The sequence below is a fragment of the Choristoneura fumiferana genome, chromosome 21, assembly GCF_025370935.1.
Source record: "Choristoneura fumiferana chromosome 21, NRCan_CFum_1, whole genome shotgun sequence".
NCBI classification, from domain to species: domain Eukaryota; kingdom Metazoa; phylum Arthropoda; class Insecta; order Lepidoptera; family Tortricidae; genus Choristoneura; species Choristoneura fumiferana.
Genome location: NC_133492.1, coordinates 2,896,953 through 2,922,343, shown reverse-complemented (window position 1 = coordinate 2,922,343; position 25,391 = coordinate 2,896,953). Strand labels below are relative to the sequence as shown.

General features: G+C 36.8%; 1 protein-coding gene across 2 annotated transcripts in view; it reads left to right on the top strand.

Moving 5' to 3' along the window:
- The first annotated feature begins 2,661 nt into the window (after window positions 1–2,661).
- Window positions 2,662–25,391, top strand: part of LOC141439679 (zwei Ig domain protein zig-8-like) — a 217,252-nt gene continuing 194,522 nt past the window's right edge. For both annotated transcript variants that reach the window (XM_074104026.1, XM_074104022.1), the window contains exon 1: window positions 2,662–2,879. The gene's annotated coding sequence lies outside the window, so the exon portion shown is untranslated. The remainder of the gene's footprint in view (window positions 2,880–25,391) is intronic.

Sequence of the window (25,391 nt, the reverse complement as noted above, 5' to 3'; positions counted from 1 at the left end):
TACTTTTACGGTCATCCCGTAAAACCTAAATTGAAAATACAAACTGAAATATAGATGCACAGAAAAACCAGAAAAATAAGACCATCACTGGGAATCGAACCCAGGTCCTCGGTATTCCGTACTGCGTGCTATACCGCTACACCACTGATGGTCATAATCATAATCATAATCATTTATTGTTTTATACGTGTACAAGGTCTTACCAATAAAATCATGTCCCAGTATAAACCCTGTTAGGGCACAACAATTATTCTTAAATTAACTTATTATTAATATTCTATTAAATTAAATTAAATTTATAAGCTAACTCTTACTTAAATTTATAAGCTACTGTCAAAATACTCTCTTATTGTATAAAAACTCTTAGATAGCAAATAATGCTTCAGTCTTGTACTTTTTTTTATTGTTTTCAGTTTCCTTTATATTAATATATTCGGCTCGCCCGCGAATCGCTGGTGTGATAAGGGCCTAACTGGCTACCGCCTAATGGTGGCCAGTTATTGATGATTTACCTTACTCTAATTAAACGCATTTTATGATGATTCTGATTGACGTTTTTTACGCGCCGACAAGCACCGCAATGGGCCCGCGTGGGAACTAATGCCCAAGCTCTCTCATTCTGAGAGGAGGCCTGTGCCCAGCAGGCCTCTGTGGCCTCTGTGGAGGCCCGTGTTTATTTAACTCGTTATACGAAGCGAACTCACTGCGCGCCCGCCTCGCCCTCAACTCTCCCGCAAATCGCTAGTGTGATAAAGCCCTTATTGACGATTTACCCCAATTTGTGTCTGTAGAGGTTGATTTATAATAATAATAACGATTAATAGTTACAACTACGAATCAAAAGTATTTTTTTAGATCTTATTCTTAACTATGTCACTAAACATTTTACGACCGACAATAAGGTAAGTTAAGGTAAGGTAATAAAAGGTAAAATACGTTAATCATTTAGTGTTTGTTGAGACAAAATTATAGGTTTTTGGTAAGAGTTTTAATATTACAGTGTTCTTAAATTAAAACTATTAAAATTAATCGTAAGTTATTTAGTCGTTTTCAAATGATATCACTTCATATCACTAAATATTTTACCACCGACGATAAGGTACCTTTTAGAAAATATATAGTGATTGTACCAACTTTTTACTAAACTTTACCTTGAATTTTGAGACTGAAAAAACTAGTTTTTTAAGATTTGTTGAGTTAATTTGGTCTCATTTGGCTATGTTTTAGCGTACTAAATATAAAAGTTTGTTGATTTTGATTGTTTAATTACATTTGTAAACAACAAAGTTATTTTTGTTAAAGTATTTTTTTTATATAATAAACAACGTTAATTCAAAACGGAGTAGTTCTTATTTAGTGTCCAATTGCGCATAATATTTTTACCTTCGATAAAATCCAATGGAAATATACTATAAATAGAAAATTAAGTCAAAAATCCATCAACCTCTTTTTTTTTACTTTATGCACTTTGGCAAGGTAAACTATAGGAAAACCGTTGTCCAATTACAATATTGTTCTTGAAACCTGAAAGCCCGTACAATCTACTCCTCAAATAGCATGTCATCTATGTAACTTCCAACAATAACATACTTTTATTGGGTGTATAAGTTTGAATTCAATTTTCTCATAATCACCTTTTCTGGCTTTTGAGCTTCAACATTTTTAAAAAAAATATCTGTTAAACCTACATGCATGTTTCTTACATGGTTCGATAGCTAAATATATGTAGATTATGGGGATATCAATAACTCAATACCGACAACAAGTTACCTTTTCCCAGATAACGCCACATATTATAAATGCGAAAGTTTGTAAGTCTCTTTGTTTGTTACCTTTTCACGTCTAAACCGCTGAACCGATTTAGAAGAAATTCAGTATACAGATAGTTTGAGTCCCAGGGAAGGGCATATGATAGTTTTATCCTGGAAAATTGCATAGTACCTACCCGCGGATTAACGATAAATGAATTCTGTGCGGACGGAGTCGCGGGCAACGTATTACTAAAGGTCTGATTTAAAATAAGACTCAGTTTTAAAAGCTGCCATGTTTTTAGTCTATATTCAATTTGATTTGAATACAAACCTTACCTTTGAGTGCTTAAGCTTAGTTACTGAAATCTAACTAATTTGTTTATCTTCCATTAGCAAACCTAAACATACTGTGTTTAGATTCTAAGTTTAATTCTTGGTTTACTCAAACACACGAATCACGTCATCACGCTTTTAAATTTTAAACCCCATTTTAGAAAGCTCTAACATTCGAATTTGCTAAAATCATATCAATATTTGACAACGTTCTCGAATATTCTAGACACGACCTCAAAAACAAAAGCTACAACAACCAAAATAAATAAAACTAAAGTCGTAATAGTTCCAAAAATTACCGCCAGAGCCAAGCGTAAACTAAAACTTTACTCTAACCAATGATATTCTGATCCTAGAGAAATGTTTCGATAAACTTTTTCCAGCTATTTACAAGATTAACTTTCCAGTGTTCAACCGCGAGCTGTAAACAGTTGAATAAAACAACAGTAGACACACGGTGAAAACTTGGAGCTTTACACGAAATAATCTTAAGATTGTGTATGGAGTTGCGCTACTGTCTTTTTCGCTTCTATGCCTGCGCGTTCTGTCGTCGCGTAGCTCAGTCGCGCTACGCCAACCGCTACGAATGCTACGACGTAGCCAGCTACGTATGGCCGGAGCTTACGTTACGGAGTCGTACAACTTTAGCTTAGCATTGAAAGTGGGTGGTTTTTAGTTTTAGCTTTGAAATCGTATAGTGTAACTATTTTAGTGTTAGTGCTGTGAGTGTAATTATGTTGGTTGACCTCAGCCGGCTGGTTCGTGAAAACTAGCGATGACCTTTAGCTTTCCCAGGTTAGTTGTTTTTTTTTAATTAAGGGCAAATTAACGCCTTCGTTACCTGTTGGACCTTAACGGCTCCACAAACTCGTATAAAACATGGATGTTTTTGAATGGACATTTTTTTAATGGCAAGTTTCTAGCAGATTTTAAATAGTTAACGTGTTAGTCTTCATTCCTGACATTTGAATTAAATTTTTGGGATGCTGCGATAATTCCCGCGGGAATTCCCGAAAATTAGGTCGCAGTCCTCATTAACATTGCACAAAAAGCGTGGCACATTTCTTGTCTCTAAGTTTTTGTTGTTGGGATTGCGGAATTTTATCCCGATTTGGGGATAGAAAGTAGCCTATAATATCATGCTTTTCTTAAATATAGGTTTTAAGCAGTAACAAATTATGATACTACTAGCCTTTAGCCGCAGCTTTGTTTGCGTTAGTCTTCCACCACCATCCCAGCCTATATACGTCCCACTGCTGGGCACAGGCCTACCCTCAGAATGAGAGGGGCTTGGCCAGTAGTCCCACGCGGGCCCAGTGCGGATTGGGAACTTCACACGCATCCTCTGCTTGAGAGGCGATAAGTCAAACCACTAGGCCACCACGGCTTAAAAGCACTAATACAAAAATATAATTGCATTATCCGACTATTGCTTATGCTTTTTAATGAGGTATTAATAATAATGAGAAATAAAATGTACAATTAAAGTTTTTTTTATCAAGCGAAATTGATTAAAAACGTGAATAATTAAAATATCACCATTATCATCCCATGATATAATAATAAGTGTCGATAATATTAAATTTTTACTTATAATTGCTGTATTTTTTTATTCAACTACTTTGAATATTCTTTTCAAACAAAATATAAATACCAAATCAAACTGTATGTTAATGGTGAACAATGTTCACTTTGTTGGAAGTTTTTGTACTTATTGTAAACCTAATGATCAAACTTTATGTTTCTTATGATTGGTTTTTTGGAGTCTTTTTGTATTTTTATTTCAACTCCAAGTTTGTTACTTTTACGGGTATCCCGTGAAACCATATCGAAAATACAAACTGAGACATGGATGCACAGAAAAACCAGAAAAAGAGACCAGCGCTGGGAATCGAACCCAGGTCCTCAGCAATCCGTGCTGCGTGAGATATGTATGCATAGGAAAAATTCGTGTCTAGATTCCTGTCCAGCGGTGGTGTAGGGGTTATAGCACGCAGCACGGATTGCTGAGGACCTGGGTTCGATTCCCAGCGCTGGTCTCTTTTTCTGGTTTTTCTGTGCATCCATGTCTCAGTTTGTATTTTCGATATGGTTTATGTTTCTTCTTTCAATAACAAAATCACAAAAATGGCTTATATTAAGCCTGATTGACAAGTCTTGAAATCTTTTTAGCAAAACCTTTAAAGCTTAAGCTGAAAATTTTAAGATTAAGCCTAGATATCTCCAAAAACTGAGGCGTAACTCAATATTTTAACTAAAAGCTCTTACTCTCCTAAATTTAACTTCAGTTTTATTTTAAATTCCATTTGAAGTTTGCTTTCAACCGAATTTACTAGACCAAGTTGTAAGGCAGAAGAGTCAATATTTATTATTTTTATAGCGTTTTTAGAAGTCCTTAGATCAATAAGGAAACAAATTTTTAGTATCACTTTATTGTTTGTCTGTTTGTCAAGATAATTCTCAGAAGTGCGTGTCGTATTTAATTAATATTAAATACCCAGCAATTCCTTACAGGTGTAAAATTCTTAAGTTTCTAAATTTAATGAACTAAAACAATTGCAGGTGGTAGGACCTTGTGCAAGGTCCGTCCGGATTGCTACCACCATCTTGCCCGCTAATCCTGCCGTGAAGCAGCAGTGCTTGCACTGTTGTGTTTCGGCGTGGAGAGCAAGACAACCGGTGTAATTAATGGCACTTGAGGTATCCCATCTTAGGCCTCTAGGTTGGCAACGCATCTGCAATCACCCTGGTGTTGCAGATGTGTATGGGCGGTGGTGATCTCTTACCATCAGGAGACCCACTTGCTAGTTTGCCATCCAGTCGAATAAAAAAAGAAACAATTACTATCCGACACAGAACTAAGGTCATCGACATAGCTCAGAGAAAGCAAGTTGAAGTGGCAGTGGGCTGGTCATATCTGTCGAAGAACCGACAACCGCTGGAGTAAACGAGTTCTTGAGTGGAGACCGCGTCTTGGCAAACGTAGTGTAGGGCGCCCTCCGGCCAGGTGGAGTGACGATCTGCGAAAGGCTGCTGGTAGAAGCTGGATGCGTCTAGCCGAGGACAGGGCACAATGGCGCTCTTTGGGGGAGGCCTATGTCCAGCAGTGGACTGCTATAGGATGATGATGATGATGATGAAAACAATTACTTTGCTCACCCGCGACTTTATGATAGCTACATCTCATAAACATAACATAAACGTACGTTATATCTTGCATAAACGTAGCTATCAGTTACAAGTTACAGTAGTACAAGTTATTGGCGTAGAATTAGAAATTAATTATTTGGATAAGGATTAATGCAACGGAATGGATAACATTGTCTGATTTTGGTCGGTGTCCCTATCAAGGTTTAATATAAAAAAGTACAGAAAGGGTCAAAATACCACGCACAGGACTTATAACGCTAACACACACGAGTAACACACACGTAGCGTAGGACGTCCTCAGACTCGGTGGAGTGATGATCTTCGCAGGGCGGCTGGCAAGAGCTGGATGAGAGTGGCCGAGGATCGTGCTCAGTGGCGTGCCATGGGAGAGGCCTATGTCCAGCAGTGGACGAACATAGGCTGATGATGATGATGATGATGACACGAGTAATATTGACCTCGACGTTTCGGCAACATTACAGTGGCCGTGTCACGAGTAGACTGAAGTGTGGGGTGTCAAGTCTGCCTAGCAGCGCGAGTCCTTCGAACTACCCGCACTTGATCACAAATCATGTTATTTCATGTTATCCATTCTTATTTGTCACACCATCACACCGACACACGACGCTAACAACGTCCGATCGTCCCTCAGAACATTTTATCCCGACGCCGACACTTATAATGTTGCCGAAACGTCGAGGTAAATATTACTCGTGTGTGTTAGCGTGATAAGTCCAGTGCGTGGTATTTTGACTATGACTGAAAATCACGAAAGTCTAAGACAGCATACAATGTGTTCGGTGTTTTTTTTGGGATACTTTTGGGGTTATTTGCTATGTTTTCGCCCTTAGATCTTGGGTCCCATGGATTACGGATTTGGAGATATGTTTTTTTTAATGTTTTTCTCAAATTCAATATTTCAGACCATCGCGGTCATTACTAATTTTATATATTTAATTCGGGTTTTGTTCCGCGTACCTTGATTACCAAATTTAATTCATATTTTTTTTCTCAAATTTCCCGAAACGCCGCCTTTAAAAGTTCGTAACTTTTTTTATTAATTAACTAACTCAATTTTTGACAAATATGCCGTGGGGTTCATTTTCCCGTAAAATAACACATTGAAATCAGTCCATCCGTTTGAGAGCTACGATGCCACAGACAGACATTGCCGTCAAATTTATAACACCCCTCTTTTTGCAAAGGGGGTTTAGTACATCTCATTATTCGTACCAAGTACCAAGCAAGCCGTAACGTTTTTTACCAAGCGAAAAGGCTTTGCAATCACAGGTATTATTTACGATTTTACATCGATCTGGTAATAAAAGAGTCGTTTGCCCAACGATCCACGGAACCCTCTCAGCTCGTTAAACAAAGCCAGCCTTGGATTATTAGGCCAAGGGTTCCGCAGTTACGGTTTTCGAACACTCAGTGTTTACAGTGACAACAAATGAACTAAGAGTTTGGTGGAAATATAACTGACTGTATTATGACATAGAGCTTTTGGAGCTCCTACCTAAATTCTTAAATCTAGCATTAAAACTGCGACCTGTCTGCCTGTCTGTGCTGTTTGTGGGATTTTTGTGTGTTCTTGCTGTGTGGAGGTTAAGGAACTGCATGAACATACATTTCTAAGGTCACGGGTGAGCAAAGTAATTGTTTTAGTTCATTGATACGATCCTCGGCAAAGTAACGCCTGATTAAATTAATTAATTCTTAAACTTAACCTAATAGCTTAATTTTTGAAATTTTGAATACTTTTATACTTTATTTAATCGATAAACAAATCAAGTTCTGTATTAAATTAGTTAGGTATCATATTTTTCGAGTGTTGGTCGCGTTATTCGATATGACGTGTTGTATTGGATGCCTCTAGATTTCCCATGTGTCTAGGTGAACGACATTGAACACACCAATTTACAATAGCAAGGTTTTATGTATAAACAAGTGGCTACCTGTGGCTTTGTTTGCGCGAATCATTAAATATTGGCAGTTAAATTGAAATATCTGAAAAATATTCTGAAAAAAATAGGTGTGAAAAAATAAACGAAGTCTTTAATCAAAAGCGGTAAATTTGCAGGTGGTAGGACCTTGTGCAAGGTCCACCCGGATTGCTACCACCATCTTGCTCGCTAATCCTGCCGTGAAGCAGCAGTGCTTGCACTGTTGTGTTTCGGCGTGGAGAGTAAGACAGCCGGTGAAATTACTGGCACGTGAGGTATCCCATCTTAGGCGTCTAGGTTGGCAACGCGTCTGCAATACCCCTGGTGTTGCAGATGTTTATGGGCAGTGGTGATCTCTAACCATCAGGAGACCCACTTGCTCGTTTTCCATCCAGACGTATAAATAAAAAACTTCACATTTGGCACCTCCTTTTCCCCAAAACTACATCTACGCGAAACCGGGACATATTGCTAGTTATATAATATATTATGTACACTCGAACAAGTTGATCCATGCACCAGTTTCATAATCAATTTCACTATGATTTCCTTGCTTGGTTGTCAACATCACATTTTGTAGCATTTTGTATAATGATTCCTGGTACATGATTAATTTCTTCTTGAATCAATCAATGAGTTAATACCGCAATAGGAAATGAGTCAAAGTCGAGTTCAAAGATTCAAAGATATTTCATAGATAGAGGTGAAGCTAATAATAAACGTGTTAATAATCACAAAATATGGAAACACAAAGAAATTATTTTTCGACAAACAGTTTCACCGTTGAGCCTAAATGATTTCTAGTCTAAAATTGTACCCAATCAATTGCAGATTGTACAACAAGAGCATAAAACGAGCCATTTTACCTGAGACGTCCATTATAGCCACCCGAGCCGGTGCGGCGAGGGTGGATAGACACGTAGAGGGGAAAATGGGTTTAATGCTCGAGCTTTACTTTTCACTTCGAGTGTCAGGAAATTAAATAGCAACAGTGGAAGCAATTGTTCACTTCCTTTGTACCTTTTATTGTTCATGCATTGATATATAATTTTATTTTTTTAGTTTTATTGATTTTTAGTTTTATACAAATAAATAATTAAGTAAACATGTAAAATCTTTTTCATTTATGGCTGTTGACACCCTGATTGCCTTGGTCTAAGACGAAGATTTTCTTTATGCACTAGAGTCAATACATGTCGCCTAGATTCAGCATAAATACGAAGCTTACGAGCATGAGAAGTGAAAAGACTTTTAGGTATGCATTTTGAAAAAAAAAACTATAATTCTTTAAGATTGTTTTTTTTTGGAATCTTTTTGTATTTTTTATTTCAATTCCAAATTTTTACTTTTACGGTCATCCCGTAAAACCTAAATTGAAAATACAAACTGAAATAAAGATGCACAGAAAAAACAGAAAAATAAGACCCTCACTGTTATAATTCTTTAACAAAACTCAGTATTATATCAAAAGAAAATGACGAATAAAGCACCGCTGTTCATTTGTTACAACCACCAGTTAGCGGCAAACTGCATTGTTTTGTCAAAGACTCGAACAACAAAGGCACTATCGGTGCAGGACGCAACCGCCATCCATTCAGTGCATGCAAATAGAATGTGTGGCTGACTGACATGACTGTGAAGCCGTGGTGGCCTAGTGGTTTGACCTATCGCCTCTCAAACAGAGGGTCGTGGGTTCAAACCCCGGCTCGCACCTCTGAGTTTTTCGAAATTCATGTGCGTAATTACATTTGAAATTTACCACGAGCTTTGCGGTGAAGGAAAACATCGTGAGGAAACCTGCACAAACCTGCGAAGCAATTAAATGGTGCGTGTGAAGTTCCCAATCCGCACTGGGCCCGCGTGGGAACTATAGCCCAAGCCCTCTTGTTCTGAGAGGAGGCCTGTGCCCAGCAGTGGGACGTATATAGGCTGGGATGATGAAATAGAATGTGGGCTGAGGAATGAGGATGCGGAAATGTCCGCCTTTTTATAGTACACGGAACAATATAGAAGTTAGTAGGAGCGAAAAGAATAAGACTGTAATGGTCAGGGTGCCATAAGGCCTAAAACTGGACCTTAAGGGTATGTGAGTTTACTGAATTTAAATCAACATGTGTTAATTCATACGTATCAGACTGACAATAATAAAAAAAACAACTAGAATTCTAAAACAAAAACATTCAAAATTGGTAAAAAAGTACACAACATAAATTGATACGTCGGCTCGGCAGCCGATCGTAAAATCCGCCAGATTACGAAATTCCTAGGCATATCGCGAAATGGCGCCATTTTATGAATTGGCTAAGGGACCATCCGCCATATCGCCCAAAACTCACCGTTTAACGATTTGCCTAGTGACGTTTAGACAGATCATGACATTCCTAGGCATATTATGAAACGCCGCCATTTCATGATTTGGCCAGCTTAGGCAGTACATGAAATTCCTAGGCATATCATGAAACGCCGCCATATCGGTTCGCCAGCTACTGCCGAGGCACGCTCGTTTCGCTCGTACCTAAATTTTTCTTTTTTTCGGCATATCACGATGCGCCCGGAATAGAGTTAGGATCACTTTGTTGCCCATCTGTCAAGACCCGTTTACTTAAGTACACGTCGAGGTATAAGGCCGAAATTCATATGAAATACTCAAATCTGCTACTGCTACTGATATTTCCATAGTAGTATTTGCTACTGATGTTTCCATAAACGTATAGGATACTTCCGATAGTTCTAGAAACATGAAATGGTGTAAAGGTAGCTCTTGCTTGATCTTAATCCACGTCTTTGCTTACCATCAGGCGTGATTGTAACCAAACGCAAGTTTATTTCTGTATAAAAATATATTAAATAAATACCATCAACCACCATTGACGTGGGCTAATCTGCGAGTAAAAGCTAGTAGGAAATAAAAACCGTAAATAGTTTAGACTAGTAGGTTTGACCCGTTCCTTAATTCGCGTAAAATGTCAAGTTTGGCAGTAGAATTGAAAATCCCCCTGAAAATTGAAAATTATTATACCCTAGTCCTTTTCACGTTGTATTAAAAACAGCTGTTTGAGATTTCAAGTCTCTAAACTTTACTCGTATTGTCGACACTTCGAAATTCATATTAAACACACATACAAACTTTTCTCTTTCTTTAGTAGGAAAAACAAATTTATATTAAAATAGTATTCCAAGTACGAAAACAGCTATGATTTTGTAAATAGTTCCATTATAATCTGACAGATCTGAACATTTCTCGCGGAATTTATTTATTTCATATAATTTGAAATTTACAATGTCACTTTACGACAAACTTTTTATAGTTACTCGTAAAAACAAGATCTAATAAGCGTCAAAAAGTACGTTAAAATATTACATTAGAACTCACTGGTATTCTGCAGTATAAAGTTCATTTTACGGCTACTTAATTCAAGTACTAAAGCAAAATATTTTTCACTTCGATTTATCCACAAGATTTACCTTGAACCTCAAAAACAGTATATAACTCTTCAGCGATGCAATTACCTTATTATTAAAACTATGTATTTTGCGAAACAACGTCAACAGCTATGTATCGTAATATGTTACTCCAGCATGCATTGCAGTGTCGTTAAGAGAAGCTGGTAATGCATTCCTGACGACTCATTGTTGTAGGTAATGTTAATTTTAGACGTAATATGAAATGAGAAAGGTTTGACGATGTTTGTTGTTTTAAATAGTAACATATACCGCTCTGTGTGAGTTGTAGACATGAATTAGAAGGGAGATGTTTTCAGGTAAAGCTTTTAATGGCAAAAATGTATTAAAACCATACAGTGTTAAAGAAGTTAAAATATTGACCAAAAAGCAACATTTAAATTCTATCTCTCTCTTCTCTTCTTCAACCTTGATCTACCTAATGCTGAGTAAAGGTCTCTTCCATTTTAGACCATTCTGTGCGGTCCCGCCGCGCGCACCAAATCGTCCGTCCATCTTGCTGGCTGCCTCCCCACATTCCTGAACCCCTTTCGTGGTCTCCACTCCAACAACTTTTTGCCCGATCTTTCATCGAACCTACGGCAAATATGGCCCGCCCACTTCCATTTCCTAGAGGATATGGTTTTAGCTATGTCAGTTAGTCCCGTTCTCTTGCGTATTTCGGCGTTCCGAACGTGATCGCGTAGAGAAATCCCCAACATAGTCTCTCCATAGCCCTTTGGAAGACCAAGAAAAAAATGCCTTTAAATTCTATGCAAGTAAATAAAACAAGAAAATTACTGAATATTATTATAATCGTATTTCAACTTTGAAATGCTGTGAAAGGTTTTTGATAAGTGAATATGGTGACATGTATAGCGCAGTGAAATATATACCTAATTGAACTAGATTTTAAAACAAAACTTGTAGTTTATAACTTGAAATTGGAAATACTAACAAAACTTTTACTGTCCTTTTTTCGGAACCAAAAACACACTTATGTAAAGTATATGGTGTTTGATTTTTTTTTATTCGACTGGCTGGCAAACAAGCAAGTGGGTCTCCTGATGGCAAAAGATCACCACCGCCCATAAACATCTGCAACATCAGGGGTATTGCAGATGCGTTGCGTACCTAGAGGCCTAAGATGGAATACCTCAAGTGCCAGTAATTTCACCGGCTGTCTTACTCTCCACGCCGAAGCGCAACAGTGCAAGCACTGCTGCTTCACGGTAGGATTAACAAGCAAGATGGTCCTACCACCTGCAAATACCACCTGATTGTGTGTGAGGTAGAAGTTTGAAGTTTAATTATAACATAGGTAAAATCCACACCTCAGTATTGCTCACATAATCTGTGACCATGAATTTCTATAATCAATATCGCATTGAACCTGATTCGATTCAAAACATTTTAATGTATTGTATTCAAAGACAAACCATTACCAATTAAATTAAATTGAAGTCTGTTAGCTAAAGACCGAATTATAAAAAGCGTTCGAAAAAACAGGTAAATACATTCTTACAACAAACTCACTAACGACCCTTAGCATTTGAAAGCAAAGGCGCTCCAACATGATATAATCATTATAAATTTTACATTACCTGCGTCTCCAAGCTTAGAATATTAAAGAGCCGTTTTCAAACTCGCAAATCAATGCGTCCTCCTTTGCCTCCACTAAAAAGTGGCATATTAGAGTGCGGGGTAATATCCTCAAAGTTGTGCCGTCCTCGTCAAATATTTAGCACCATGAATAATAAAGAAGCAGGCGCAAGTAATTGACGACAGCTGGAGCAAAAACGGGATAGCGCGTGGGCGCGTTCGACTCGACTGTGGGATTTTAGGGGCCAAGCCTAAACGTGGATGACTGAACACTATTTCCTCTTGCTGTAGATAAAACAAGGGCCGGAATTAAAAGGAGGAATTAAAACGTATGTGGGTAAAAGCTGTTTGTTATCAGTTTATATAATAAGTTTCATAGGAATAATGAATACCTGCTAAGTATATACTCGTATCTATGTACTTTCGTCTAATTGCGTGGGTGGAAAAGTGAGATAGTAGTTTAAATTCTTCTCGCGGGTAAAATTAAAATTAAATTATTAATCAAGCATTTCGGTATAATGTGAAATGATTTTGGTTTGGAAATAATGATGTTTCTCTGATTTATATTCTTGTAGACCAGTTAACTAGAAATGATTGATTTGTGAAAAAAAGCTTTTTGATAGCAGAAAATGATTATACAGTACTCGTACAATATAATACAATAGCACCGCACAAAAAAGCAGTATATAAAAACATGGAGAAGAAAATTTGTCATAAGATAATAGGCAATTCTCACTGTCCGTAATAAGAGTAATGCTGTTTAAATATTTTAATATCTGCTTATAAGTTTTACGCCTTGTATGTTATTGTTTACAAATTATTGACTTTTATTGGGTAGCTATAAGTAAATAATTAAAAACAATTCAAATGTTCCCTTCAAACCCCCCCTCCTCCCTTTCCTATCCCTTTAAGCCTTCAGCTTATATTTTTTATTATTTTCAAACACTTCTTACAGCATTAGTTTTTAGCAGACATAGTTAACAGATCAAGTTACGGAAGCTTCCGAAAATCTGAGTAATTAAGACATGATAGCCGCCATTAAAAAAATATTTCCCAACTAATAGGCTGTTTGTGTTTTTGATGGCCTTAATTAACGATTTTTCCAAGAATCCAAGTACATAATTGGGGATTCCTCATAATTTTGTGGTCGTTCATTTTATTATAACTTTAAAAGATAACTTTTAATAAACGGGAATTTAGAAATTCAATATCGACATAACTGCTTTTTAAAAACTGCTGGAACCGAAGAAAATCTCTAAAAACAACCTTTAATAATACGATATTTTAACTTTTAACTTGTCTGTGAGAAAGTTATTAATTTTAACTTTAGTAAATAATGCGTACCGCCTAATTGTCTGCCTTGTTTAATTTTGTATTTCAGTTTTTTGATTTGTAGTGTTCAATAATAGTAGATTATAAAAAAATAACTTTATTAGTATGATACTTATCTACAAAACTTAAATAAATCTGTTGAAATTATTAAATCTCCTCCCAATTAAATTCTGAGGACGAAAAATATAGACAAAATGAGAAAAATAACGTTGAAACATCAAATGACAACTAAGTCACTTGCAAAAACAAGTGAATCGAAATTTGATATTTCTTTACCTCCAGTGTCTATCATTAACCGATTTGGTCCAACGCGTGTAGCACCAATAAACAGAGGCACCCAACGCGTACGTGCTGGAGTCTGAGAAACTGCTTACCTACACAATAGTTAAGTAAGTATTTGTAATTTGCTTATCGGTCCAAGGACCCAAAACTTTGGCACTTCGAGTTAATCACCAGACACATAGTCTGCGCTACGAAATAATCAGCCCTGATGTGACAAATGACAATGTATCTATAGAAACTTGTTTGCAAATAACAATTTCAAAATATTTTGCAGCCGTAATTTACTGCACAGGTGAACGTTTAACGAAAAAATACCTAATGTCTTTCTACTAATATAAGGTCAGGAAGTTGCACGAAAAAAAGGTACTTTTTTTAAACTTAGCTTAATTTGGGGTAAGGACTACATTTTGTGTAAATGGTCTTATAACATTTTGTTCATAATTCTTTATTTTATGAAGACTGTCATCAGACTAATATTTTAATAAGAAAATAAACAAATTTAAAAGACAAGAAAATAAACTTTTTACAATACAATACAATACAATAACTCTTTATTGCACACCAATACAGTAAACAGTACAGAGAACACAAGTATATACATAGAGATTTTCTAAGGTAAGCAACTTAACTATACAATAATTTGGAAAAAAAATTGACATTATTTTCGGACTTTTCCCTTTACTAGGCATTACTTTTTGTCAAAGTTAATTATTATCCTGTCAACGTTCATTTAGCGTTTTCATTCCCACGGCTAAAAAAAAAACAAGTCTACAATATTGTATCTTATTGTATCTTTTGATCGCTTGATATTAAATTAAATTTTTGTTCCTCTACTCGTTCCTGAAAAGCGTTTTATCCTATAAGGTACATTATCATGTACCACACCACGGGACAATGAAGATTGTAGAACATGTGACGAAGAGGTTGAAGCAATGAAACATAATTATCATGTTTAAATTTGTGATGCCCTCATCAGATTAGGCATCAAACTCTTTGGCGACAGATGTATCGTATCAATAGACTAAGGTACCGCTGCACCAGATCATACAATTCATATCTGAAGTATTAAAAACAGTCGACTCAGTGCAAAGCAGGAGCAAATACACAAAAAACCCTTTGGGTTTGAGTGTATCCATAAGGACCCATAAATTAAGATGAATATAAGTAACTTAAACCTCAAGTCTGGACACATCGCAATTTCTAGTCACGATTGCGAATGGGTCCCAATTGATTAAATTACTTAACAGCCTTCAATACTACTAGACTCGTTTTTTCCTTTTTAGATTTTACTAAGATTTTTTTATCCTCCTGAGTCCTTTACTTTGTAAAGGACTAATTAACACTGAAAACAACGGCCGAATGTACTTTATAAAGTACAAATTGTTCATAGAATAAAGAATTCTAATAATTAAATAACATACAAAATAACAAAGCAGGTCAACCACGTCTAGGTCTTAAGAACTAAGTTTGTTAAAAAAAGTCAGGACTCAGGAGAATAAAGTAGTCTTTGACTTTTTTTAGTAATTTTTAGATTCGGATCCCGACACAAAAACGTTGCCATAATGCCCCATACAATCAAATGAATCCTTCTCGTTTCCCATTAAGCCAGCGCAACTCCTTACAAACTCATGAGAGTCAACTTGAATGTATAATAAACGGTGCTTAATTGTATTATGGACCCTCTATTACTTAACTTACTTAACTTGGTGAACAAGCTTGTGTTCTCGAGTAATTTATTCAAGAAGGAAACTTAATACGTTATTGAAATAATGATTAAACATGGCTAAGCTAATGTTCTTTTGCAAAATTTTAAATAAAAATGAGTTCCCACGAATCGAAGACGCAGTGTTGACAGACCTTCCACTAGATAAAAGGCAACCAGGCATGCAGGTTGGATTATTGGAATTAAATGGCCTGTAGATGTGATGATTTATGAGATCCAACTTTACCAAATGTCATCCAAATGCGTCCAGACGTTTTAGAATGAGGGAGTAACATACACACGACGCTAGCTTTTGCTTAGTTTAATATAAGTGGGAAGTAGGAATCAGGGATGTTGTGGGGCTCCGTATCCGTAACCGAAACTATGGGATATCCGAAATAAAATACTATTCGTAACCGAATACGATATAAAATTTCGTATAGTTTCGGACAGGGGCGGTCTAAATGCGACATGTTGTGACAGGTTTTTGTTCTTGCCCGGCCGAGCCGACAGAAAAGCCGCACGCGTCTTCTGCATCTATTTTGTCTATTATAATTTAACTATTGCTAAGTCGTAATTTACGACTCGTAAGTATTACAATTAAAGTCAAGTCTTATTTATATTGTTATATTTGTATTTTACTTTCACACTTCCTTAAAAATCCAATATCCGTATCCGAAACCGAAACTATCGGATAATCCGCAATAATTAACATCCGTAACCGAAACCGGTATTATATTTGACATAATTATATCCGTATCCATATCCAGATCCGAAATGCTATTATATCCATAACATCCCTGGTAGGAATCTAAAGCAACATTCTCTCTAAATCGCTACACTCTTGACCCATGGCCTTCAACCGGCGACTACTATCATTGTCAAGAGTGTAGCGATTTAGAAGAGAGAATGTTTTGCCTTGCCTTACACATCGCAAAGCTGGAGTCCAGAGTTTGTATAGAGAGCGCCCTATAGAGAAGGTCCTATAGAGAGCGCTGCCCATTCTCAAATCAGAGGCTCATATTGTCAAAGTCACATTCACATGTATCTGTCGTGTTGTGTCGTGACGCATCAGAACGGTATCGGTTTCACACATTTTATATGTATGGTTGCGTTCACGTTTATCTGATGCAGTGTGTTCTGACGGCTTGTGTTGTGTTGCGTCAAAGTTATAGCGAGAGAGAGGCAGAGAGCATCACAACACAACACGACAGATAAATGTGAATGCGGCTTCACGCGCTGACATTTGCGATCGCATTCACCATCTCTTTCTCCCCTCATCTTATACCGTGTGTCAGAAAGAAGTGGAGAAAACGATTTTGATTCCGAGTGTGTTAGACAATGAAGGCCTATGGTCCATTAGACACTTTTAACTAAACGAGAAGAGCTGTTTGACCTATTTTTTGCTACCTTCCATACTTATTTCTTATTCTCTAAGTCAAGAAGAAAGTAGCCTTTTGAATTCCTTATACAACGAAAATCTAAACAAAAACCTTTAACAATGCCAACATAATATCTAACGGTGTACAAAGCTCTGATATTCTTAGCTAAGCAAAATAGAGCTTTGCGATCTGCAACTTAAAGTTGACTATTCTCTGTGTGGCTTAAGAGTGACACGCTTATGTGACCCACACTGAAATTTTCCTGGCCATAGAATTTGACTGCAAATGGCTTTCTATGCTTTGGGGAGTTCGTTCATTTCAATTTTTATCAGACAATGTTATTTTTTTGGCAAAATCCTAATAAATTTCAAATGATGAATCTTGGAACTACGGTCTAAGTCCTCTCATTCTGAGAGGAGTCCTGTGGCTAGCAGTAGATGATGATGATGATGAATATTAGCTTGTTTTCTGAAGATTCAAAAAAAGCACCAGAAGCAGCATTAGTGTGGGATACACAAATGTTTAATTCTCCTAATAATATTATTGGCAACAAACAGTATAAAAATAACTTAAAGTATTATAAGAACTGCTCGAAGGAATGGCCTGCCATAGCGTCTGAATGGGAGTTGAGGGTAAGAAGAGGCCTTTAAAATAGAACACTATTAAAACAAATAAAACATATATTTAATTCATTGATCCTACTAATATTATAAATGTGAAAGTTTGTGAGTGAGTGAGTATGTTTGTTACTTCTTCACGCTGAAACGGCTGGACGGATTTGGATAAAATTTGGCAAAAAGTAAGTTTATAACCTGGATTAAAACATAGGATTTTGCAGGTGGTAGGACCTTGTGCAAAGTCCGCCCGGATTGCTATCACCATCTTGCTCGCTAATCCTACCGTGAAGCAGCAGTGCTTGCACTGTTGTGTTTCGGCGTGGGGAGTAAGACAGCCGGTGAAATTACTGGCACTTGAGGTATTCCATCTTAGGCCTCTAGGTTGGCAACGCATCTGTAATACCCCTGGTGTTGCAGATGTTTATGGGCGGTGATGATCTTTTACCATCAGGAGAACTACTTGCTTGTTTGCCATCCAGTCGAATATAAAAAATAGGATACTTTTTATACCGACATTCCCACGGGATAGGGATAAAATCTCGAAATAACAACCGCTGGGTTTAGATTCATGAAATTTGGCATGGGTGGTTTAATTTAACGTCCGTGAAAACCACGATGTAATTTTAAGGAATTCCCACGATAATTTAATAGTTCCCGGATAAATCGCGGAATTTCAATTCAACTGTTGTATCTAATGATTTACGCGTGCGATGCCGCGGGTAAACGCTAGTAAAATATAAACTTAACAGATAATGGCAACTAACCATTCGAAGAGAACATTTTTATTACCCAAAACAGACAGTTTTTTCACACACCACGCATAACGTAATTATATAATTTAAATTCAACAGCCGCACCTAATGACTGACGAAAAAATTTACACTGTGTCGAAGGGCTTGCGATTAATGAAACTTCTTTGAGAAGTTCCTCAAGAGATCCTAACCATTTAAATTCACCGTAAACCTTCAACAAGCAGCATTGTAGTTACACAAACAGCTTTCACAGTACTTTGGGAGTAACCAACCGCTCATCTCATGCAGGCTTGACAAAATAAACACGACCCGACAAATAACACCGAGGCTTTGTAGAAAAACTTTTCAAACAAAGTAATTTGGCTCCGCGCGTCACACGTAAATTTTGTTTCGCTGTTCGAAAACAATGAAACCTTTATAGAAGAATGTTGCCAGCTTTTCATTAGCCGTTTTCAAATGCCTAAAAAGTATTTGGTAAACAAAACGCGAAAATTACGCACTTTGTGCTAAGGTTCACGGTTGAAATTTGTTTGCCGACGATCTTCTGTAATCCACTTTATTCCTTGGTACGTAATACGTGTTTAAATTCATGATCGGTTTTTTGCGTTCGAACAGAGATTCGTAAATTGAATAAGATAAAATGGTTAAGAGTGAACTTTGTTCGGTGAAAGGGAACTCATTACATCAACATTTTCATAGCTGGCAATGCGTTTGTTTTCAATTGTTCGAAGCAGACACATTTAAATATTTTGTTATTCAATTTAACGCACATGTAGGCATTTACGCTAATTTGCAGGCCCGATTCCGTCTGACCTTCATAAGACTTGGTTGATTGTAGTTAATTAGCGACCAAACAATGGAGTCCGTCTACGAGTATTGTATTACGCTATGTATGCTACGCTACCTATTAATTATACTTATAAAGGGCTTTTATTAATTACGAAAGTTCACTCAATTTAACGCCTAGCCGAAGAAACAAGAAATTATGAAGTTTAATTTTAAGCGTGGCATTATACCTATTCGTTTTTTGGTGTTACATATATTTGGTGATAAAAAGTTAAGACTAACAGTTAGTTATCATCATATCAAGCAAAGGACGTCTACACTACTAGATACAGACATTCCCTGAAGGATGTTCACGACGATCAATGACCTTACAACTTGAAATTGTTACTGCCCAAGGTCAAATACTAGAAAACTTTTGTCTCTATGCCAGATATTTTTTTGCCAATTTCGGATACAGCGAGTGCTCTTGCGTCCTAATTGGAAGTGCTCTAATGGGTCCAATTTACCCAATATCAGCAGTTAAAATACGGGCACATCGCTTTCACGTTAGGGTCATCCACGTAGTTGTGATTATCAAGTAACACATTTACAAATAACACATTCCTAATTTTTCTATCAAAGTGTAACAGTTCCGTTTGCAAGGAACCCAAAAAGAAAGAAGTCTACATTCCTTAAACCAGGTTTTCTTTTTCAATACTGAAAACATAGCAGCCAAACAGAATTGTAATTAAGTTTATCTTGTTGAAAGAGGGTGTCAGATAATTTTCAATTAATTTCATTTACCTACTAAATATGTGTGGTTTATCGAGAAAAAGAGTAGTGAAACGTTAGAAAAAAACCGGCCTAGAGCGTGTTGGACATGCCCGAAATAGGGCTCCGTAGCCATTACGAAAAAAATTAGTCATATTTTTCAAAGGATTTCGTATTTTATATGGAATCTTCCATAGTTTAGGTATTTACTCTTAAACTACTAATAATTCTCAAGCAAACTTAGCCATTATAGTTTTTCTAGTAAGTTTGATATATTTACTACCATTCTGAATTTTTCCACATTTTTCCACCCACCGGTTTAGATTTAAGAGCCGCTCGATTTTAATGAAAATTTGCACTTTAAAGTTGAATATTTTGTAAACAAAACACTGAATCGAAAAATCATCTTAGCAAACCCCTAATGGTTTTAAAAGACCTATCTAACGATACCCCACACTATAGTTGGATGGAAAAAAAAACACCCCCCCCTTTACGTCTTTCAAAACCATTTGGAGGTTGCTATAACAATTTTTCGATTCAGTGATTTTTTAGCAAAATCTTCAATTTTAAGTGCAAATTTTCATCAAAATCGAGCGTCCCCCCCCCTCCTCTAAAATCTAAACCGGTGAGTGAAAAAATTTGAAAAAAATCAGGATGGTAGTAAGTATATCAAACTTACAAGGAAAATATAACGGTTAAGTTTTCTTGAGAATTATTAGTATTTTAAGAGTAAATAGCAGCCTAACGTATAAAATATACCTAAACTTGGAATATTCCGTACAAAATACGAAATCCTTAGAAAAATATTACTTAGTTTTTTCGTAATGGCTACGGAACCCTATTTCGAGCGTGTCCGACGCGCTCTTGGCTGGTTTTTTAGTCTAAGTTCCTAAATAAATCATACGCACAGTCCACTTAAATATTTAGGAACATCACTAAGCCGTAAATTGCCAATTACCTAGGTAAATGGCAACCCGAAAGGGTGAAATAATCCAGAAATTGAGATTTTAATACTTAGAAACTGATCACGGGTATAATGTTCTGGAAATGATTAAGTTGCCCAGTCAGCGGCAGTCGGCATGCCAAATGTAGCCGTGTTTAGTTCATTTGTTTGATTTGCAGGGATCAATCATTAAGAAGGTCAAGGGTACATTTCAATTAAAGACTCGAAGAGTTAATGGGGCGTGTGATTAGGCATTTGTAATGTTTTCCCGTGTAAATGTCGGGTAACGCCAATTGTATTACAAACTCTCCATCATCATCATCACATGAGCCGTAGAACGTCCACTGTTGGATATAAGCCTCTCATTTACCTCCAGGTACAACAGTTAAAAGCAGCCTGCATCCATTGTGAATCTCGTTGGTGGACGTCCTACGCAGTGCTGTCATCATCATCATCAGCCGTCTCTCAGAATCTCTAACAAGGTCACGATGTTTTCCTTCATCGAAAAGCTTGTGGTTATTTTTTTTATAATTTCACCATTGTTCATTTTATCAAATCATCCACCATCGATATTCGAATTGAATCCCCAGTATACTCCAAAATCAAACCATGCCGAGCGTTTGAACAGTACCATGTATATAACCAATAAACTTTGTTAATCTCGAAAATTGATTCAGACCGCTGTCCCAAGTCTCAGTGGACGGTTGCAAACTTCCTGCGGTTCTCGTTAGTGTAATGTGCGGGGTGAGGAAGTAAATGTTTGCGTTACCGTGCACGGGTGCCGCGTCATCGCGAGATGTAGTAGATGAAAGAGCGAGTAGCGTAGTTTAAAATAGAAATGTTAGTTTTTCGTGCCGTACTAAGCTTTATGACAAGGCTTGCCAAAAGATTTTCAAGGTGGACAATTTTTTTTAAATCTGAAACGTCGCCATAGCCCTTATCCAACACACTTGAAATCACAGTAATTTTGATCACTTCTTTCTGTCACATGGTATAAGACGAGAGTAGAAAAAGATGGTGAATGCAATGGCGAGCGTCAACACTTTAGATAATAATTATGGCCTCAGGGCACTGCTTACAAAATACAAAAAATTGTGCAGCTATTAGCCGGCTGATTTGAGATTGGCCAGCCTTGTTTTCATGTAATATGAAGGGCATCTCTTTCTTCATAATACGTCTTAAAATAAAAGGGAACTATGGAATCTAATCAGTTAGCAAGCAACGTTTCCTAGCCAACTACGAACTTCAGATGCAGCGATACAGGTTTGAAAAGGACCCCACCGCGCTATTTTCAGAATGTTCGCTACCAACCTTTAATGAACCATTACAATAATTCTCTTAAAAGTGTAGGGACTAAAAATTGACGTTTACAAATGCCCGTAAACATGATGCTTGCTGCACTCATAGTGTCAAATCTTGCTGGTCTAATTATAGAGCCGTGATGTTGAATTTCGTTGAATGCTTGATCACTGAAAATTTAAAAGGAATTTAACTATCAATTCAAAAGTTTTAGGGGCTGTTTCACCCATTGATTAATTTTATTTGACAGATAAATGTGATGCCGTCTCCGTCTATTCGAACAAAACAAACAGAGACGGCATCATTTATCCGTCAAATAAATTTAATCAATGGATGGTGAAACAGGGGTTTATCTACGTGTAGCTAATCTAAAACGTAGAAACACAAGTCAATTGGTGTCAAGCATTCCACACGCGCTTTTTTATTTTAAATAAATGGGTAAATAAATATCATGGGACAATTGACACCAATTGACCTTTTTATTATGGATACTAGGCAACGGATAAACATACTTATATAGATAAATTCATAAGTACTTTAATACGTATGAAACGTCCAAGACCCGAGAGCAAACATTCGTATTATTCATATCTGCCCCGGCCGGGGTTCGAACCCGGGACCTCAAGCTTCATAGTCAGGTTCTCTAACCACTTGGCTATCCGGTCGGTTTTGTTTTTATTTATTTTCATTCCTTTTAATTAGCTCTCGAAAGAGTATAATTCAAGTAAGGACTTAACATCCTTTGCTATATAGCATTTAAAGTCCACACGACTTTATATTATCAGTTCCGTCTTATTTATCTCTTGTGCTTGAATTGTCGGTCTTAAAAGTTAAGCGCTCAAGCTAGATTTCTTTATTCCCTCTATAATTGTAAAGAATAGTGCAGTCGTTTCTGTAGTTGTTTTCAAGTTTCACGACCTTTTTGGGATTCCGTGCATCAATAGGAAATAGGAATCCTTGTAGGATCACTTTAACTTTAAAAAAAACCTTCAGGGTAGCTAAAGCTAGCAAAGCGTTTTTCTAAAAGCGTAGAAGTATAAAATTAAAATTCATTTCGAATACTTTAGAGTTGTGAAGTATAAAGTTTCTGATTGAACGCAACCAAAAGCTAGTAGGTACAAACTCTTGAAAGTTTTTGCAAAAACGGTGTAAATTAAAACTTACCGTTGACAATAGAATTACGAAGTATTTAATACCTAATTGGCGAGAAGTAAGTACCTTACAGCACATGTTGAGAAAAATAGCAAAAATAAAACTGTGTTTCCCATAAATTCTTACTAGCTGTTGCCCGCGACTCCGTCTTCGAAAAATTCCGTTATCGCTATTTTGCGGGAATTATGCAATTTTTCGGGATAAATACTTCTCTAATGTAAAGGACAGGGTCTAAAACTATCTTCACATCTTTATTTTAAATCGGTTTAGCAGTTTGAGTAACAAACAGACGGACATTATAGAGTAACTCGTTTATAATAATATCAGTTTGGATTTTTTTGTTTGTTTTTAAATTTATACGGAACCATGAGTGGGAGAATCCGATCCGCACTTGGCTGTTGTTTGTTGTTTTAGTGGTGGTTAGTTCTTTTCATTTCATTAGTTGGGAGTTGGGACTTCGAAAAGAATTTCTCACTTCTTGTTTTAATACAATTATTGGTTCAATCGAGAAGTTTCGTTTTCAAACAGTTAAGTTTAACTGTAGTATTTTCAGAGTTGCGTACAGTCACCAGCACCAATATCTGACACAACAAGCGTGCATAAATATCTGATACGACTCTATTTCTAGGGCCAGAAGGACGTGTCAGACATTTTTGCACGCTCCGCTGTGGCAGATATTAATGCTGGTGACTGTACGACCAAAAATCGGAAACCTAGAGTCCGGCCAGTTTAACTGTCACGAGCAATGTAAAGCAAAATCTTATTTTGGCAAAGTGTAATAGGATGAGATTTAGAATAAATATATGTTGTAACTTGCTTTTGCCCGCGGCTCCACCCGCGTGGTATTCTGTTATCGCGCGCTGTTCCCTCGGGAACTGTGCATTTTTCCGGGATAAAAAGTAGCCTATGTCACTCTCGGGCTCATAAACTATCTCTATGCCAAAAATCAGGTCGATCCGTCGCTCCGTTACGGCGTGAAAGACGGATAAACACACAAACACACTTTCGCATTTAAAATATTAAGTATTAAGTAAATTAAACTTCCCAGTTTTTTAATGGAATTTATTTTAGTTGGGAATTATTAAAAATACACGTATTAAAATGACATCTTGCGTGAGAGAGATAGAAGGAGCATCGGGGATGAGCATAACAGTTGATGTAATCCCTACTATTCACTATTTTCGTTATAATATACTTCGACAGGGATCCATAATTTGGCATTATTTAGAATTCTTTATATGACTGCAAAAAGTTTCGAAGACACTGGCTAGCATTTATTCTTCTTATACCGGCAAATTTAATCCCTAGGTTTCGTTAAATCATTTTTCAAACATTCAACAAGCAGGTACATCAAAATAGTTTTCAACCCTTCCGCTTGCCCAGTGATCAGAATTACCTCCAGTATAATTCAACCCTTCCAACTTCGCACTTTAAAAACTCACTAATGTAGATCCTCAATATAGCCTATCTGCCCTGCGAAGGCTCCCCTAATTTACTATTTCCGCTTCCGCCGCTAATCCATCCGGTTTCTAGAGCCCGCACATATTTTTCGCCGAATCGAGTTAAATCTTTCCGCATCGAATGTGCTGGCGAAGGGTTAGAAGCTCGGCGAAAACAATACGAAAGGGTGAGCCAACTTTTTCTAGCAAAACCTTTAATTCGGGCCTTTATATTAAGGAACCTTACTATTTTACATTGAAATCTCGTGTTTTTTTCTCTTGGGTTTTAGGGTTCCGTACCCAACGGGTCCAAATGCAGTGAGCCTAATGTCACTTACGTGTCCGATTGTTGCCAGACAGTTGGAGGTACAATCTTCAAATATTCACAGTGTAAGCAGCTTGTTGACACAAATTGTCAAAAATAATGTTAAATGTTTTAAGAGGACTCGCATACTAAAAGGAGGTGTGAACTTTTTTTTATTATTTCTCATCGAGTGAAAAACCTGTCGATGTTTAGAGCTAATTGCGTATTTTTTATTTTAATTTAATCACATCACTGAAATACCATTTGAAAGTGAAAAAAAAGTGTTTATGTTCAGACACGAATAAGAAGAAATTAAATCTCTAATAAGATAATATTAAGCAACTAAACGAGAGAACTGGGCAATAACCGAACCGTCATCAGCCAAAAGGGGAGTAGTCTTCCACGTTCTCGCTTCATCACTGACAAATTTA